Source organism: Erithacus rubecula, assembly GCF_903797595.1.
Source record: "Erithacus rubecula genome assembly, contig: scaffold_204_arrow_ctg1, whole genome shotgun sequence".
NCBI lineage: Eukaryota > Metazoa > Chordata > Aves > Passeriformes > Muscicapidae > Erithacus > Erithacus rubecula.
Window position 1 is genome coordinate 184,879 of NW_027636110.1, and position 16,934 is coordinate 201,812.

General features: G+C 43.8%; 1 long non-coding RNA gene across 1 annotated transcript; it reads right to left on the bottom strand.

Moving 5' to 3' along the window:
* Nucleotides 1-13,909: 13,909 nt before the first annotated feature.
* Nucleotides 13,910-16,626, bottom strand: LOC306815733. Its single transcript, XR_013777453.1, has 3 exons — nucleotides 16,503-16,626; nucleotides 16,068-16,249; nucleotides 13,910-14,119 (listed from the first exon to the last, which is right to left on the bottom strand). It is a non-coding gene; the product is annotated as an uncharacterized lncRNA (long non-coding RNA).
* Nucleotides 16,627-16,934: the final 308 nt, after the last annotated feature.

A 16,934-nucleotide genomic window follows, 5' to 3' on the forward strand; every position in this document is an offset into this window, starting at 1 on the left:
CTCAAAATATTTTTGCTTCCAAAAGTTAGGAAGTTTGTTTTGTTTCAGTATTATCTAGAGCCCTCACATCATTTACAGCTTGCACCATGTCACACACTGCCACCTTTGTCAGCACCTAACTTCTGCACAGACACTCTTAACTTTTGTGACATTTCCTAAGAGTTTTTCGAGTAGCTAATCAATTTTCTTACAGACATTTTCTTTAATGCATAATTTTTCTCCAAAAGAGGTCTCTTTAAGAGTATTTGCAGTTGAAAGTTATTTGCTGGTGCAGTTAGATAAGCTTTTGTTTGAAGAATGTTTCAAAGAAAATGCAATGCCAAAAAGTGCAACAATTCTACCTTTGTTTGTGAATACTGAAGTGTCTTTGACATTGTTCATGTAATTAATTATTTCATGGAACAGGTGTGCAATACAATCACATTTCCTCCCCTAATTATATTTTCAGCTGAAGTAGGACACAGAAAGAGTGCTGCTGGGCATGCTAAGGATATGAATCAATAAAATAGACCATATTTTATGGGCTTGTGTTATTGAGAGTCTGTGAGGATGAGAAGCCTTGCCTGCCACAGAGGGCACCAGTGAACAACACTGATGTGATCCTGAGCCACGGAACTTAGTAGAGTGATGAGCTGTGTAACATCAGTCTGATGTTGCTCTCCTGCATGCATGTGGCAATAATCATACTAGAACAATGGCAGAGAGAGCTCACATCAGTCTGGAAAATCCCCATTACTTAGAAAATCCTAATTACTGAAGGTGTCCCCTCTGCCATATGACACAAAGGGCTGTGCTGTTTGCTGAAGAGCCCTGAGCTGTCAGTGAGTTTGGTCAGCCTGAAATGATTCCTGCCTCTATAATAATTTAAAACTGCAGAGTGCAGGATCTAGCAGGTCCATACCTGAGGAAGGGGCTGGAGGAACAGGGCCAGACAGAATTTGCTGGCAGGAAGAAGGGCAGACAGAATGCAGTGAGGCTCAAGAGGAGGGGAGGGCAGGGGAAGGGACACCAGGCCAGGTTCTTCCCTCTTTTCACAGCAGTGAGTGCTGGAGCCCATGCTGGAGCCAGACTGAAGTGAAAATTTGCAGATTTGGGAGTAGTGTTTATACCTGAACAGCAGGATTCAGCTCCATTCCATTTCCACTGAGCAAAGTTCCTTGGAAGCAGTTACTTCAAAAGTGTCTGAATTTATCTGAGGGCCTCATCACAGAAGTAAGGAAATTTTGAGCTTTTGGCAGTCTCTGGTGGTGATGGCCATGTCATGATTTAGACCTCATGGAACATCAGTTTGTTCGGTGGGAATATTTTCAGCCCTTTGGAATACTTGGATGTTTCAACCTCTGTCAGAAAGCAAAACAGGTTTCAAAGTGTGTTTTTGGTGAGATGTGTTGCCCACTTCAGGCTCCTCGTGGCCACTGATGTCTTGTTTTCTTCTGAACATCTAGCTATAAGGACAGAAAATTGGAACTGGTTTGGAATTTGAAACACTAGCCTCCCCCCTCATAGCTACAACCGATGGAAATGGAAATACAAAGCAGATATGTTTGTCAACACAACTTCAAAACCAAATCACACTCTTGTAAGATGTTAGATTGGTCTATAGAAATTTTAGTTCTTCCCCCAACTCCCCCCTTGCCCACTTTCCATTTTTGATCCTATTAGAACTGCTTAGCAGAGGGAGACCTTTTAAATAAACAAATAATAGGAAAAAACTTCACCTGGAAATCCAATCAAGTGATATTTTTGTAGAAATTAGCTTTTCTTCATTCACTGCTCTTGGAATTGCTACTTTTACAACATCTGTATAGACACAGGACTTCCATATCTGCCTAAGTAAACACTTTGCTTTTTTATCTCCACTATATATGACAAGGGATAAGTAGATTACTATTCATGAGATTCATGAAAAACTTCAGTTTCAAAGGCACTTTTGTATTAGATGTCTTAATCCAATTGTCTTTATTGGATTGGGAAATGAAAAATCAAAATATATTCTCTTGACCACAAATAATAAAAGGAAAAATAAAATTGGTGTGCACACAGCTCAAGCTAATAACAAAGAACTAGCAGAATCAGTTTAAAAAATCGATTTGTCCCAAGCAGCGCTTGCAGGGGCCTGGAGTTCTGTCTGGTACCAGAACTAAAGTTGGTTTGTAGAAATTTCCAGGCTTCCCAGTTTAATTTACTCTTTTTGTTTGAGATTTTTTTTCTCCCTAGCTGAATTTTGATTCCTTTGAGATGTTCTGGAGATATGGATCTGTCTCATTCCTGGCATGTGTCAATATTTTCATTACTCTTTCAAGACATTCTGTTATGCATGCTTTTGTTTATTATTTTTCACAAATTGATTTTTATCTCCTGAGACTTTTAGTTTCCTTGTTTTAAATACAGGTTTATTCACAGCTATATAAATGGTAGGAATGGTTAATGGCAAGATGATGTTTCTATTTAGGCAATTGCCAGGAAGTTTTAAACATTTATAACAAATGTTGGTAGAAACTTCAACTTTCTGCAACTAGAATGGAAGAGGAACATGCTGGCAAAGACTTTACTTGCAATGTATCTGAATATTGCAGTGCAAATTATTTTATTTTCTTGAAACTGTCTATTATATGCCAAAAGATTGAGTGCTGTGGAAATGGGGGTGGACAGGGGAGCGGCTTCACCTGCAGATGCAGGAGGCATTAACCTGAGACCATGGGAGGTGACATGTCAATGGGGTTATTCCACAATAGGTCATGTTTCTGCTTCTTGTTCTCAGTTGGTTCAGGCCTGCTCACATGCAGGGGCATGCTCCTAGACCGTGTTTGTGACTGGACCTTTGCTGATATACAGATACCCCTGGGCATTGTTATGTTTGCCACACCCCTGGGTCTTTGGACAATGACCCTTAAACCATGCAGTTTTAAGTTTGTTATTTTATTCATTAAAGTTCTTTGTTTTTCAAGCCAGTCCATCCTTTCAGTCCCCCTTTTTGCTCCACAGACTTCTCAGGCTGGCCAATCCCTGTATTGCTGCCTCAATGGTGACCATAGTTTTCATTAGGCATGAAACCATTCAGTTTGCATTATGCAAAAACAAACAAACAAACAAAAGAAAATAAGAAGAAAAGCCTTACATGCATTTTTCATTTTATTTCAACAGAGTACTATAATCATGAATATGACCCAAGTCTTTGCTTGGTCCCAATAACCTCAAAAGTTCTTAGACCTGGAAAAGGGTTTAATTATGTCATTGAATCAAGGTCCCTGCAAACAGGTGACTGGTGTTAAACCTCACTGTGAGTGATGTGCTCATGTTCTGTGAGATGCTGAATTCACTCCAGGGATCTGTGATTAATATGGATCAAATTTTTATTGCTTACAATGCTCCAGGTATGAGCTACGGCTGAAATTCTTCTGCAGTATTTGTCAGGACTGTGTGAAGTAATTATAAATCATATGGAAATAGTGGGCCTTGAGAGAAGAAGACTCTCAAGGATCTGTAATGAAAACCAAATCTACAAGCATTTAAAATATTCTCACTGAAGTGTTCTGAAAGAGAATCAAATAGCTGTATTGCTGAAACGTTTTGTGCATGAAGAGATTTACTCTCCAAGGGCAGGTTATGCTATTTCTGTATAAAGCCATTATTATTACCTACAGAACATCAAAGAATCAATACTATAGATAGTTATTTCCTTGTGTCCTTATTTAAACAAATTCTAGTGGAAAGAAGCAGAGAAGTAGATTATCTAATTTTTTGCTTTTAATGGTGTTGGGAATGAAGCATATTTAAATTCCTTGAAGAAACTTGTGTCTCGATTAAAACATAAAGGAAGAACATATCCACCAATTCAAAAAAATCACATTAGATGTTAAAAATTGTGTTAGTGATGGGCCATAGACAAATCTGTAACAGACTTCTTATTTTGCCCCAGATTTGTATTTCCTTTCTGCTTCATTTTCTGGGGGGGGTCATCAGTGTGGTGGTTTGGGGTGCAGAAGACCAGATGCAGGGAATGCTGCCTCTCCTCTGCATGTCTCTGTGCCAGGCTCCAGGAGCAATCTGAGCATCTTCCTTCTTATTCTTAGATTTTCCTCCCTCTGCCTGTGCAATGGCTGCTGCCAGCAGCCACAAATTAGCCCATTAGCCATGCTCTTCTCTGGGGATGATGCCACTGTTCAGGCTGTCTCTCTCACACTTCACAGAGTTTTTTATTTTTACCTTGATGAAAAGGATACTTTCCCTACACTTAGCCAATCACATTCAAGGATCCAGTTACACAAGTTAACTCTCTCTTACACAAATCATACCCCTCTCTGTGCTATGACTGGTCTAAAGTTTTCCTTTTTCCTGTTCATCTTCCTGAACAGAAAAACAGATCCTTGGTTTCAAAGTGTGTCTAGGAGAGAGGTGTTGCTGTTTGATGGTGCTCTGGAAGTGCATTTGGTCTCTTGCATTTGGTAGCTGGAACAATGTGAAACAATGTTGGAGATGGGGCATTGGAGGCAAAGTGATCACCCTTTGTTACTCCTTTTAAAAAGCCAAAGCTGCTGACAACACTCTCAGATAACAGTGCATTTGCTTCTGCAGGAGCCGCCGCTCCCGGGCTCCCGCCGCTGGGCTCTCCTCTCCCAGGCCTTTCCCGGGCTCTCTCCGCTCTACGCGGTTCCCACCTCTCCCGGGCTCTCCCCCTTCTCTCGGCTTTCTCCCGCTCCCGAGCTATCCCTTGTCGCAGCCCTTTCCCGGGCTGTGGCCAGTGCTTTTCTTCATCTCGCGGCGTCTCTCGCAGCCGCTCCTCCCTCTGGCAGGATCTCCCCTCTCTCGCAGGCCTGTCTCTCCTCTCCCGGCATGTCCGTCCGTTCCCGGCCCGCCCCAGCCCCCGGCCCGGAGCGCAGCTCGGGGCTCGGAGCGCAGCGGGGCCGCGGCGGGGCCGCGTCAGCCCCGTCCCGCGGGAGGAGCCGCGACACCGCAGGCGGAGCGGCCCCGGCTGCGCCGGGAGCTGTGCCTGGGCAGGGGCTGCGGCCTGTGGGAGCTCCTCCGGGCTCGCTCCGGACAATGAGAGCTCCGGCCTGTGCTCCCTTTGCACCTTCACGGCTGTCGGATGCCTTGCAGTGGAGCCGGAGTGCCCGGGCTGTTCCGGTTGCTTCTTGTCCTCAGCTCGGCAGCAAGATGGTTCCAAGGAGGGTGCGAGGGATGTGTGAGCGTCCAGCAGTCTGTCCCTGTGTCCCTGTGTCCCTGTGTCCCTGTGTCCCTGTGTGTCGGAGCTTGGTGTGTTCCCCCTGGCAGTAAATTCTCGGATATCATGAGTGGGAGCCTGGATTCACAGCCAGGCCTTTAAGTGAAGGAAACTTGGAGACATTTTTCTCTGCATTTTCTACAAAACAGCTACATTTTCCGTGAAGGTTCTGTCATACTTTTGTAATAAATGTTGTAATGTAATTCATATTAGTTTGGAAATTAATGTAGAATGAATAATGTTTGTATGAATAAAATAATAAAAATCTCGGAAATCAAGAACCAGGGAGGGAGGGACAGGGATTGCTTCATCGCAGCATTGTGACAGCCAACAAAAGCTGAGGAGCTCAGATTAACAAGTAAATAGACATAGCCCAAACGTCAAATTATGTGATATGTAGCTGCAAGGGAGATGGTTCTCTGGGAAACTGTCCAGGAAACACCCAAGGGATGAGCGGCCGAGAAGTAGCGATGATTAAGATAACCAGAGCCATCAAGAAAGATACATCTCAATGCTGGCTTCCCGTAAACCAAGATCTGCACCCATCAGAATCCATCTCTTCCCAGCCATGGTTTTGTCCAGCCCAAAGCAGAGAAAGAAAACTACATGAATATGCGGAACAACGAAAAGAAAGGAAGACCTCTGCTCCAGGCTTGGAAAAACTGTATAAAAACTGGACTGGCCAAGGGTATTTGTGAACACTGGGGGATCCAAAGCCATAGAGTTCGGATCAGAGCGTGATCACCCGGCGCCGATCCCGGGCTCGGCGTTGTCCTTTGCCATTGTGGCTGTCGTGCACTGTATGCCAGTCACAAAATAAATTATTGCTAATTTTGATTATATTTATTTCGGCTGAATCTCTTTATTATCTATAACATTTTGATTAGTTTCTGATGGACTGGTGGGTTTATTTGCTGCTGTAGTAGTGGCTGAATATGAATCATTTTGAGTAATGTACTAGAAGAAATTATTACAGAGACGTGAAACATTTTTTGTTGCGCAGTAGTAGCGGCTTTCCAAAATGGTTTTTGGGTTAATTAATTCTATGCCCTGGTGTTTTGTTTTGTTTTGTTTTGTGACTTTTTCAATAGTTAATGAATAGCTAGCCTGGAGTTTTGAATAGGAGAATGCCCATTATGATACTTTAAAATAGAAAAGATTCCATGCAATAATGGAAGCTGGAGTTTATCTTGTAATAGAGTAAAAATGCATTTAGTGATGTAGTGGGTCATGTCTGTGTATAAATATTCAATAACTAAAGTCTTAAGAATGAAATATTGTAGGTGTATAGAAAATCTATTATTAAAAAGACTTTCTGAGTCCTGCAGTTTGTGCATCTGGGATCTCTATTTATTGCTTGCTTCTAATTATTACTGTTTCCAATTCGGTGTTGCATTTTTATAGTAGCAGTGCTGTTGCTGTTGAATCTCAACATTTGAGTAAAATCTGTCTGCAGTGATCTTGTCTTTCTATTTTAGGCTGTAGTAGATCTGAGTCACTGCCATCAGGATTGAATTGTTTTTGTGAATGGTGGTGTGAAAATGCTTAAGGGCAATCTGTGACCCAAAGAGCTGCCTTGTTTGCTATTCTAAGTGCCATAGTTAAATAGTTGATGCAGGTCTGTGCAAGTCCATCTCATAACAATCCTGGTAGAATATAGTACTGCTTTACAGATGCATCCTGTGAAAGCAAATTTGAGATGTCTTTCAAGAGATGCTCATAAGCCAGAGATTTGTAGTCTGTGTTTTGACAAGATCTGTAGAGTGATTTAGGAAGTGAGTAAATGGTGTTCTGCTCTGTTCAAAGTCTTTGAATTGTTGGAAATTCAACTGTAAAACTTTTCAAATTAAATGACCCTGGATGAAGTGGGAAACACAAGTCCTTCCCTTGAACCTTGAATGGCTTGTTCTAGCCTGTTCCTGAAAATGGTAGTTGAAGAAGATCCCACAGGAATCAAAGGAGCAGCTGGGTATATCCCTAAAAGGCAGCAGTAGATCTGAAATACCTTGGGAATTAGAGAGACATCAGTGAGCCCCTTTTGAGTCAAACTGTTAGTGAAGAACCCTGTTCCAGAGAAATGTCAGCTTTTCTCAAGGAAGTTGAGCAGCAGGATATCATGGCTCATGTAGCTGGCAGGTATAAAGCACACAAAGTGGGACATTTGTAGAAATTAACCCTGATCACAACAGGATGAGGAACCCATTTCATCAGACTCTGGGTCTTAGTAAGAAATGAAGAGGCCTCTGTTTATTATGTTAGGCCAAGTTGTTCCTTGTCAAGTTGTAGCAGCTGCTTGGCAGCAGGCACTGCTTTAACTTCAGCTCATCACATCTGGAGGCAGCCCTAGAAGTGCTCTGCACCTCAGCTGGTGCCAGAGCACAGGGACACCCAGACACCTTCTTTAGACCTGTGTGTGCCATTAACTAAAGGCATCTCCCCAAACCAAGCTATCCAATCCAGCACTTAGCACAGAATATGTCACTGCCAGGGAGGTCAGCATCCAGAGGAAAATACAATTACAAAACCTAGTGGGGATTTGATATAATAGAGGAAAAATTCAAATGTTGGTACTTGCTTCATAAATGAGAATATATACTAGCTGCTTTCCCTAAAGTGTAGTTAAATAGTGTGCACTTTCCATAGCAGTTAAATTCTTCACTTCATGCATTCACAGCTGGCAAAGCTCTCACACAACTTTTTTTACTCTTAAGTGTAGGAAGTTCTTAGTTCAAATGAACCGTGCTGCTTCCTCTGAAAGATACAAAATTATGGAAACAGCAGATGCAAAGTCACAGTATTAGCACAGAAACACATAATCATGGGATGATTATATGCAGGTGCTTGTATTGAAGAGCTCTGGGAATCAGGGGTACAAACCCAAATCTGACTCCAACACGGATTGGAGATGGACATGTTTTATACCTTTTTTGTTACATAACTATATATTAATTAGTAAGCCCATATTATTTTATTGTATACATTGATCTTACCCAAGCATGTATTCTTGAAGTTTTCATCAGGACCCCCCAAATATCCTCTTGCATAATTGTTCTTACGATTAAATAATTTCTCATGATTCTCATTATGATTAAACAATAATTATATTCAATTACCAAACAATCATTATATTTAATAATCATATTATTTATCATATGATGATTACACAGGTTTAGACAAAGCTCAGCGTTCATTTCCAGAGCATAGTTCCCTTTCCCAGGCCTATCAGACCCAACTTTTCTTCCCACCCCCTGAATCTATTGCATACAATTCCCTTCTTTTAGAAAAAATTTAACCCTTCACTATCACTGTTACCAAGAGCAAAAATATTAGCTGATAGGATAAGTCATGCTGTACATGGATAATCAAGAGATTTTACAATGTGGTCTAAACAATAACAAATCTTCAATATTGAACTACATTGCTGCTGCCTCAGCAACTCCCAGATGAATGAGTGCAATAATCAACTACATCATATACTGACTTTTTCTGCCATTCAAAACAGGATATGGTGACATTGCCAATTGTGTTTGACATTGTGCATCATGTGGTTTATTGTCATTTTATGATATCTTACAGGATCTGTTAATTTTTTTTGTACTGGCCTATCATCTGCTTTATAGCCATGGCTATTTCAGAGATTTGTTTTGTTCTCAGACAGCAGCAGAATGCCAATCAGACCTATGTTTACCTGCAATGTTCAATTGCTCCTGGGAATACCTTACAATGGCAATTTGTCATTCACAACACTTTCTGATACTCCAGTGACAAATCAAGTGCTACTGGTTCAATACTGCAAGTTGTAGCAATGTGTTTATCTTTTAAATCTGTGGGCAGAGACTAAAATGATCAGCATTAATTATTCAGCAACATAAAAGAAGTGATGAGTTTTCAATCACTATAAATCTAATCCATAGAAAACACATTTTAAGTATGACTAAGATGAGCTAGATAAGCTCTTTTTCTTGTTATCAAATGATTTTTTAATCTTCAGGATCAGTTCTCTTATCTCCATCCTTTATGAGTTCTTCACATTAACTGCTATACAATATCCCACAGATACTTTGTGAAACCCTTCTGTTAATAATGTCTGTTGCTTACCACTGATGACATGTTGATTTTGTTTTTCTTCAGTGACAATTAAAATTATTGTTTGTATGCTCCTAAACCAAATTTCATCAAACTTAGCAATTTTAAAATCAATTGATCTTTGAAAGAACAGTAATATTTCTCTTCCTGATTTGACTAAGAAAGAACAAAACATGAGGCTAGCAAAGAACATTGATGAGAATTTGTTTGTGTATGAACATTTATTCAGCTGAAACTTCATACCTGTGCATATCTACATTGTTTTTAGATATCAGTGTATTTAAACAAGGGTTTACAAAGTGATGTGAAGTAACTATCAGGTCATTGCTTTAAAAGGTTTGGTCTCTTCCCTTTCTTTAAGCATTCTGTTCCTAAAAACCATAGGGAGTTGTAAATGATAAAGAAGTTCCATGGTATCAATGAGTCCAGTGGATAACTGACATCAAAATCAAAAGCATACACATGCCTTGTTTACTAGAAAAAAAAAAAAAAAAAAAAGAGAACAAAAGAGAAATCTAGGTTTTGATTCCTGGACATTAATCAAATTTAAAGGAAATATTGCACAGAATGAAATACAATTTGGATTAAATTTTAAACCAGCCCTGAAATTCTATCCCTTAATCGTTTTAGCAGAGTGTCTTTATACTATAGATACTTTGGAAAATAATTTGAAATAAACTTCTATGGAGCCATGTTGTCATAAAACGTCTACCCTTTTTTAAGTTTACCCTTTCTTCACAGAGAAGAAGGAATGTTCTATAAATCTGCTAAAGGACAGAATGCATGGTTTAAGATGCTGAGCACTACCTTTGGCGACACAGAGAGTACCTAATGCAGAGACAGTGTAAGAAATTCAAAAAATCAGTATTAGCAGTGGAGCAACGAGTTCTGAAGTCTTAGAATTGGTATCATTTATAATCAGGCCTGCTCTCGGCAGTGGGCTGGAGCTCCAAAAGCCAAGCAGAGCCTGCAGGACAGGGAGCTGAGCTGTAGCTGCAGTTCCAGGAGGGGTCCCGTTGGTGCTGCAGGAGCAGCTCCCTTGTCCATCAGCCATGTGCCCGCTCCTCCTGCCTGCTGCCAGTCCTTCCCTTGCAGTGCCAGCAGCAGCTGCTCCCTGCCCCTGGCCAGCTCCTTTGCCTGCAGTCCCTTCCAGTGCTGGCACTACAAGCTCCCTCTTGCCTTGAGCCAAATGCCTGCCTGCACCTTGGGCTGGCTTCGCCAGGTCTCTTTCCCCAAGTGTTTGACTCCCAGACTTCAGCCCCAGCCCATTGGTTATTTCCATCACCAGGTAGTTTTTATACAATGATATGTTTCGGTTTTACCTCAGAGGTGAATCATTAAGATTGTGGTGCTTTCTTGCACCCCATGTCTTGTTAAGACCAAGAATGAGCTGTTCCTACAGCTGTTTGTGGCTATTCCTACACCACTTTACTCCACACTGAATGACTAAAGAAAATCTATTATTTTCCATACTAAATTTAGGCTGCAGTGCAAATATGTGTGAAATGAGTATATCATAATCCTTTTACATTTTTTCCCCTCCCTCCCTAGCCAGGGTGCTGCCTGAGGGGGTTCTAGAGATGGACCCCAACTCACAGACAAATAACCTCACTCAGGTTCTATTAGCACTGTGAGGAAGTGGGTGCCACAGCCTGTCTCACACTCACCAAAGCTTAAGAATCAGTGAAAAAATAGAGTCAAACATTGATACGGTTGCTCATCATGGAAATGAGAAGTGCCCCAAAGGCAGTGTCAGTTTCAAAGGGAAATTTATCACAAATTGTTACAACTGCCCTGCTTACATATGATGACCCATTTCAGTTCACAGATGCCTACAGAATGGCACAGCTCTGCTGACTATATAAAGATAGAAATATCCATTTCAGTTCCCACAATCAAGCACATTCCAGGTCACCAAGTACTGCCCACATCTATTTCTATATATGTGTATATATGTATGTTTGTACATAAAGAACCAAACATCAATTGAATGATCAGAAATCCACAGAGCAGGAGTTCTACGCTCACTGGAGTCCCGGAGTTTTCTCAGCTGGCTTTGCCTGGCAGTTCTCAGGGAACGTGTGGCTCTGCTGCCATCCCAAATCTGCGCTTTCCTTGCCCAGCCTGAGTGCACGTGGGGCACGGGCTGGGCATGGCTGGAGATTTCCATGGCCAAAATCCCCCAGCATCATCACCTTTACACCTGCTCATTGCTTTGGAGAGCACAAAGCACACAGCCCCCAGCTCAGCTGGCAAATGTCATTTCTTGCAGATTGCTACAGCCCCACTGCTGGTGGACAAATACACGAGAATCGATTTCAGTTGAAAAATGTCATTTATTACAAATTGCTACACCCGTGCTGACAATACAGAACTATACAAATCTCAGTTAAGGTTAAAAAAAGGAATTTATTACATGAGTATGACAATTCTAAATATCAACTTCAGTTAACAGAAACTTAATTTATTGCCAAAATCTGTAACAACCCACTATATACAAAGATCAATTAGGTGTTTAACAACTTAATTTATTACATAAGGACATACAGCCCATAAAGAAACACGAAAATATTCATTCCCTCTCTAAATAGCCCTACACTAAGAACTCAACAAAGTTATGCAACTATACTACTTCATACATGCTTAAATAGAATTAAATACATATGTATGCACATATATATAAATACATATATAACAATCTACAGGTGTAAATATAGATTAAACATTACATATTGCATACCAGATGTAATATAGAAATGAAACCTATCAATATATAAGTAACACTGTACCAATCTAAATATCCACCCAATTTTATCCATACAAATATACATCTATACATCTCCAAACATATGTAAATGTAATTATACATAGAAATAGATCAATATACATAAAAAAATATAAAAATAGACCATATATACCTATGCAGATACAAATACACCTACTTAGAGTCATATACCTATAACTTCATCAACACAAATAGATACCTACAAAACTGAAAACACAGAAAATAGAACTAAAGTCAGATAAAACAAAATGCATAAATACTTAGATATATATACACATATATGTAATTACACAGATATCTATATATACACATATGTACACAGCACATCCATAAATATAACAGATATATGGAAATATTTCTACACAAGTTAACAACCCACATGGATATACATAGGTATACATGGGTATATACACGGATATACAAATATCCAGCTAATTATCCCTCTCTATGTGCAAGTCACTGTATCTTTAAAGAGAACCCTAAGCAGAAAATGGCATTCCAGCAGCCCAATCTTCAAAATCCTCTCCCTCTGACTCTTCCTCCCCTGCAGAGCAGTTCTCCCGGACAGGGACAGCAGATGGGATATCTGGGAAGCAAAGGGAACACTGAGTCAGGAGCAGGGCCTTTCCCTTGGCAGCACCTGCACTTCCATCAGGGAAGAGAAAATCTCAGCGCCTCCCCAGGAGGGCTGGAAAGGAAAAGCAGGCCGAGCGGGCCAGGGTGCGGCGAGCGCAGCGCGGCGGGACTGTCCCGCAGCCCCGGCAGCCCGGCACAGCCGGCACAGCTCCCGGGCCCTGCCGGCACAGCTGCCTTGCCCCAGGACAGCCCCTGTGCCGGCCGGGGCAGCTGCGCCGAGCAGCCCCAGCACGGGCAGGGCCGCTCCTGCCCCTGTGCCGGGCACTGCCCACGGCCACAGCCCACGGCACCCTCACCCCCCCGCCTCACCCGCCCTGGGGCCTCACCCAGGCTCTGTGCCAGCAGCAGCTCCTGCTCCTGCTCCTGCTCGCGCCCTTCAGCTTCTCCCTGCCGCCTCCTGGCACTCCTCCTGCTGTCTTCAGCATCTTCCGTGCAGCTGAGGCAAAATCGGAGCCTCGGGAATTGGTTCCAAGGCCTGGCAGAGCTGCAGTCCCGGACCCCTCTGTGCTCCCTGCTGGCCCCTCCATCCCCTCAGCCCCGCCATGCTCTCGGCAAACCCCGAGTCCCCTTCAGCTTCTTCAGACCCCGCAGTCCTCTCACCCCCCTCAGTCCCTTCTGACCCATCCCGTCCCCTTAGAGCCACCACCCCCTCAGGCTGTGCCACTTCCCTGTCACCTCAGTGCCACCATCGCCCTCAGCTGCCCCACACCCTCAGCCCCAGCAGCACCTCAAGGTCACCGTCCCTTCAGTGCCAGCGCCCCCTCAGCCCCTCAGCCCCCTCAGTCTCACCGTCCCTCAGCAGCTCCTCAGGGGACTCTGCCTGGGGCCAGCGGCAGCTCCCACCGCTCCAGGGACACCCGGGGCTGGAACTGCTGCTCCGCCCGGCCCGGCCCCAGCTCGGACCCAGCACAGCAACAGGAGACACAGGGCACAGGGGAACAACCAGAGACTGAGAAGGATCCGTGGAGGGAAAGAGGTAGAGAAGGACTGTATTTAAATGGATATCCATCTTTGTAATTAAACTCCCAGACTTAAATACAACTATGCCTATTTATAAACTCAACTATATATATGTAACTATACACATGTATAAACATCTAGGTACATCTATAATTTCACATATAAAAAAATAATTATGTACATCTAGAACTATATAAAATTAACTATACAGATCTTTAACACAACTATATAAATGGATAGACATAACTATAGGACATACAAATAAACCTATATAAATCTATAAATATAATTATATAGATAAATATAACTATACAGATCTATAAATATGACTGTTGACAGAGGGATTTCACCTGCCTGATGGTCACAGGTCCTCCCTCTGTCTCTTCCTGCCACACAGGGCAGCCCTCCTGGAGAAGTCGATCAGATGGGATCTGGGAAGCAAAGGGAACACTTGGTCACTCTTGGCCCTTGTGCGCGTTTCCCTTGGGCACCAACTGTCCTTCTGTCAGGGACTGTTCAAGATGCTCTGAAAGGCAGACTCTCACTTGGAATTCGAAACCTGATCTTTAGAGAACAGGGACTCCTCTAAATGTTCAAAATGGTGTAAAGCATTAAAGCATCTTGATAAAGTCTCAGCGGTCGCAGTGGAAATGGCACCCATGAGAGCTTGAAACACAGACTGTCCCTGCTCCACAGAGAAGCCCAGCCTTGTTCTTTCTCTGTGCTGACAGAGAGACCTTAGGTCTCACTAATCTGGAGTCATTCAGGTTTCTCCTTTTGTTACTGGATTTTTGGTTTTCAACTGCTTGGCCGCTGATCTCTTGCTCCTTGTTTTTCTTGTGTCTCATAACATATACCAGCACACTGCTACTAAATTTACTCAGTGATTTGGACTTCCACTCTGACTTTCTGCTTTTTTTTTCCTCTCCGTTCCTTCATGAGTCACTCAGTCTGGCCTCCCCTGTAAACTTGCAGCAAACTTGACCACAGACCTCAGCAGAAAACTGGGACACCAGGCATGGTGACACAGCTCCCACAAGGTCAGCTTTATTCCCTGCTCTCTTGCCACAATACAAGATATTTGTCAATGCACGATCTGAACTAAAGGCACCAGGAAGCACCAACTCTGCAGACAAGAACTCAACTCTTCTGAACTCCTTTCCTGCCAGAGGCAAGCTCAGAGCAGCTGTCTCACACCGCTCTACACCAATGGGGCTCTCTCCTTACCAGGCTCCTCACGCTCTAGGGAGCTGCTCCCACAGCTCTCAGTGCAAGATGAAGCTTCTGCTGCTGCTGCCCTGTTCACATCATCCCCTCCTGAACACTCAGAGGCAACATTAACATTCCCCTAGAAAGAAAAACAGAAAGAAAGAAATCCAAAGATCACTCACTACTTTCTTGGAATTGTATCAGGGATGCAGCAACTCTCCTTCTCCACTCCCAGGGGACATGGAGCACAGGGGGGGAACACTGCCCACACAGTTCACATGACAAGCATTTTAAACTCAGGATTTGGGTGGCCAAGATGAAACTGAATGTTGTACAAAATGTCCCTTGAGGCAAAATGCAGAAAACCAGAAGACACCAAGTGAGAGGACGTGCCCTCACATTCTCACCCTTGCTCATCCCACGAGCTGCAAGAAATCAGCCAGCAGAAAGCCAGGGGCCCTCCTTGTTGACAACACGGTTGTCAGCAAGGGCAGAGCTCGCTCACAGCACTGCCCAGGGCCCTCTGCTGCAAACCCACATGAAAAGCACACATCTCATTTCTGCCTGGGAATCTCACCACCCCCACCCAGCCTCTCACACAATCCATCACCAGGTGGTGCCTTTTTGGATCTCTGCTGCTGCCCTATATGTATGACCCAGGCAAATATTTATGCACCTAGGGTATTTCCAGGATCATATTTTCCAGGACAAAAAATTTATAAATTTGAAAGGTAAAACAAAAATCCCAACCCATCTCTTTGGCAACAGCCCGTCAATCAGAATCCTAAAGATTCTAAAGATGATTCAGAGCCTGCAATGTTTCCTTTTAGTATGGAATAAAATGCTCTTGAAAACTACTATGTGTGAGTTTACAGAAGACAAAAGACATCCCACTTGAGAATAAAATATTAGAAAATCCAAAGAATCCCACTCCCCACCTTGAGCCTGCTCTTCCTCATTCATGAATGTACTGTAGCCAGTGGGGGCAGCACACCAATACAAAGAGAGGCATTTTCATCCCTATTCTTTTAGAGGTCTTACTTTACCAAGAATAAATAGATAACTCTGTAACAATGAAAGAAATTAATTTCAAGAAGCCTTTGCTTCTCACCATGTAACGGTTCTAAAGCTCTCAGTCCAGCCTCTTTTATTCCCATCCAATGGTGTTACCTGAGCGGAGGGAGACCTTTGAGGCAGGGATCTCCTGATCTCTCGAATCCATTTTTCTATTTCAATGGCTAGTTGTGATTGCTCTTCCTGAGCAGCAGCATTCCATGCTGAGCTGGAGACCATCGATGCTGCACAACCAGCACTACCAGGTGGAACACTGGGGGCTGAAGTGCCCGGTGTGGCTGCAGGAATCCAAACACATTGGTCAGGCTCCACAAGGTGGCTTTGGGACACAGAGCTCTATTGCTGCCTTGGATCAACCAGCCCAGGAAGCACACAGGAAAGCCAGGCAAAGAAGCTTTTGGCCTTCCAGGTCCCTCTTCCTAGCAGACTTGAGAATTTCTGTCTCACAATGACAGAGCATTGTGGAAAAATACTTCAAGCGGTCTCTTTTCATGACATTTTGGAAAAGCAAGGCTAGAACTGTTTTCCCACCTGGCGAGTCAGAGCCTGGGGGCTGCTGCTCCCTGTGGAGCTGCTGCAATCTGCAGGGCTGAATGCTGAGCACTTCCCGGTCGGCCGGAGGCAGCTGCTCCCCGTAGAGCTCCTGCGAGCGGCTGGGGGCCCCTTCCCGCCCGAGCGGCAGCGGCCGCGCCCTGGGGAGCTGCTGGGAGCCGCGGGCCGGGCGCCTGCGCCCCTCCCGCCCCGCCCCGGCCGCTGCCTGGTGGCCGCGCTCCGGCGCTGCAGGCGCAGCAGCGGCTCGGGGCGGTGGCAGGGAAAGCAGGGGTGTGTAGCGCAGCCCGGCCCCGGCATCGCCCGGCACGGCTGAGCCGAGCCTGCCCGGCACCTTGCGGAAGCCGTAGCGGTAGAGCTGTGGCACGAAGCTGCGGGACTGCGTGGCCCTGAAGGTGCGCGGGGCCGGAGCCC